The sequence below is a fragment of the Hakea prostrata genome, chromosome 2, assembly GCF_041222555.1.
Source record: "Hakea prostrata isolate BN-2017 chromosome 2, UWA_Hpros_2, whole genome shotgun sequence".
Classification (NCBI taxonomy): Eukaryota; Viridiplantae; Streptophyta; class Magnoliopsida; order Proteales; family Proteaceae; genus Hakea; species Hakea prostrata.
The window spans coordinates 45,039,657-45,043,010 of NC_142601.1; the positions used below are offsets into that span (position 1 = coordinate 45,039,657).

The following is a 3,354-nucleotide window of genomic DNA, read 5'->3' on the forward strand; positions in this document are numbered from 1 at the left end:
TAGGGATCCTGGGTAAAATGGAAGGTCCATACCTGGCTCTCAAACCATGGCTGGGGTTAAGTCAACACTCTCTCACCACGACCATTGGCAATGAGTACTGGCGCATGTTGGGGTTTCTAATCCAATGCAAGGTCATACAGGTAACATACTACATGAAGTCCAGATACATCCCCTATGGCACCAACCAACTCGGTTCAGTATCATTCGCAACCTAGGTATGAGAATCCTCACGGACTGGCTACCATTATTGGACTTCATTCCATAACCTTATGGTCATCCACATATTGTTGGGGGCAGAATGCTCTCATGACTCCTCACGACACCCGGTCCATTCCTTGGACGTCCATGAGCCCAACTCTAACATATGCAACCCTACCATTTATATGACTAACAGTTGACCAACGTCACATCACTGTCATCATGGATTATCCGGTTTCAATTCCCCTACCGAAAGGGTAGTAGCATGTGGGGTACCTAGCCATGCAACTCTAGACTTTACCTAAGTATGTCATCCAATAGTTATGATAGTGCTAGAGACATCAGCAGGCATGTGTCCCATACCACAGCCTTTTGATATCCCAAGCTAAGATATCCCAATGGAATACCTCATCCATCAAAACCACATACTAACCATCATCAGTATATCACATTCATAACCATCATAGTATATCACATTCATAACCATCATAGTATAAGTAAAGATAGTGTAAACAGCAGTCATATAACAAGATCAGCATATGAAACATGATTACAACGGTATATAGAACAAAAGAACAGTGAAAGAAGACACTGGACTAGCATGTTCAAGCCAATTTATAAAGATAGGATTGTATGTCCTTACCTGCATATAAGTAATTCGTCCATAAAAAGAAATCCGTAAACAATTATAAAACTTTCTCTTCAAACAGAGAACACTTATACACAGGGTTACAATAAGGTATAAGTCATATGAATCAAATTGGATCAAAACCAAAAACCATTTGGTCACTGTGTACCAGCTGATCGCTTGGGCCAGTTGCTTAGGTTGAGCGACCGCCACTAGTGACCGCCCCAAAAACAGTAAGTTTCAGATCCAAAACTCAGGCTTTTGATCACCCATTTTCAATCCGGATTTCGAGTGATCATAGTCTGAATCTCGAATCTAACACTCCTATAGCCAATGGGTGAAAGGAAACCTAACAATCATCATAAATGGATTACTCAGAAACCTTCCCTTGATCAGATCAGCCCTTTTCACGAAAGCAGGGTTTCGTTTTCGAATCTAACCTAACCAAGATCATCAAAAGGATAGACAATGCAATGGAAGGATCAAGAACAACCAAAGATGAATACTAAACTACCTTAATCATAGCAAGTGGTGAAACATAAGTGAACACGGAACCACTTACCTCAACTGGTTGACTATGAATAACAATAGAACCTTCTGGGACTCCAACAGCACTTTAGATCTGCTTTTGGCACTTCTCCGCAGCCGTCTAACCTCCAAAAATGGTAACCACGAATAAAATATTCGTAAAATAGGCGAGGGTTACTATTTATAGAGGTCAGGGGGGAAATAGGGCAAAACCCCGCAACCAGAACCAGGCGGTTGCTCCAGGCAGTCACTTGGTTCAATCGACCGCCACTAGCAACCGCCCCCATGTATTTTGCTATGCAAGGGTGCTTTTGCCAGGGGCTTGATGCCCAAGTACAACCTAGCCCTAAAGAAGAGATGGGGAAGATCTTACCTTCATTCTGGGGGTGTTTGAGAGTATTCTCCGAGCTGGAGTTATGATGCCCAGTGCACATTTATAAAGATTGATTCATTTTCTTCCTTCTAATACTCTTGCGGGTACACCCATTTCTCATGTACTACAGTCTCATCTTTTTGGCTGGTGAAGGTATGTATATGGCTTTTGGCTTTGCCCATTTACTAGCAACTGCAAAATATGTCTCTCTGACTGATGCTATTGTTCTGGTGTACCAATCAAGCTATTATGGCCTACAACACAGTAAAGTCTGCAGAGAGGAAGATTCATAAGTTTTTCTCACTCTATCTCTTCATCTTATGGGGATTGTGCTTGGGATCATCGGAATCTACGCCACCTTCAAGTATCACAATCAGAAAGAGATACCAAATATGTATAGCTTGCATTCATGGATAGGTTTGTCAACCTTCATCATATATGGTTTGTAGGTTAGAACCTTAGAAATTAACACTGGAAGAGCTATGATCTTAAGGGGCTAACTATCCCACCGCTGAACTCTCAACATTGCATTAATCAGTCCCTCCCTAGAACTAACTCTCTTTTAAATACAAGCTCATAGTTAAGAATGTGGGTATGTCTAGAGTGAATTGGAGAAGCTCATACTAGAAGTTAGAGATTACCATTATCTCTTCAATTGAAATGCAAATTGGTTGGTTATCTGTAATTAACATATTTTTATCTTGTTGGTTAGTTTTGCAGTGGATTTTTGGGTTCTTCTCCTTCTGGAATCAAGGAGGCGATTCATATAGAAATTCATATACTTCTTGGCACAGATTTTTTGGTAGGGTCCTTCTATACGCGGCAGTTGTCACTTGTCACAGCAGAGACCGGGCTACTGCAGGCAGCAACCCTTTTGCAGCTAAAAACTAGCAATGAATCTCACCTTGTCAACTTCACTGGACTGGCAATTCTTCTCATTTGGCATTGCTGTGAATCTCACTATCGCACCTCGCCTGGTAGAAGCTCTTTAATTTATTTCTTCTTCTTCTACTTCCTTCTACTTCCCTTACCCACCATCCCTTATTTAATTCATTCCCTTTTTCAATAATTTCAAAACCCTTATAATTTTTTTTTGTGTAAATGTTCCTGAGCCTATGAAGTAGCGACTTCATTGATGGAGTAATATTATTTATTGGATTTCTTTCTTGGGTTTTTGAAGGATGGATTATATTATACCTTGTTCATGAGATTGTTAATGAGTGTTGTATGTTATGAAAGGCGATTGTTGTAAAAGAAAAGAGTGACTTGCTGGTGTTAGTATAGCTTATCTAGCTGGATTGTTATTTCATATGATCTTGCTTGAATGTTGTTTCCTAGCTGGTGCTGCTTGTGTTGTGCCAGCGTTAAAATTACGCTTGTGTAAGTAAACTTTTAAAAGCAAAATTTTTAGGACGCTTCAAGATAATTCGTTAAAAAGTAAATAATAATACACCATAAAACTATCCCAAATTCTACTAGGTCATGGACCTCATGGTTAAACAATTTTATAATTTCTAAAGTGTCTTTAGTTTCTTGTGATTTTACACTGTTGTCCATAATAAAATAGGATCTAAAAATTTATCCTTTTTTTTTTTTCCTCCATGAGTTTTTTCTTATTCTTCCTTTC

At 39.5% G+C, this 3,354-nt stretch overlaps 1 pseudogene; it reads left to right on the forward strand.

Moving 5' to 3' along the window:
* The first annotated feature begins 1,819 nt into the window (after positions 1-1,819).
* LOC149024448 (putative transmembrane ascorbate ferrireductase 3 pseudogene) lies at positions 1,820-2,719 on the forward strand (annotated as a pseudogene).
* Positions 2,720-3,354: the final 635 nt, after the last annotated feature.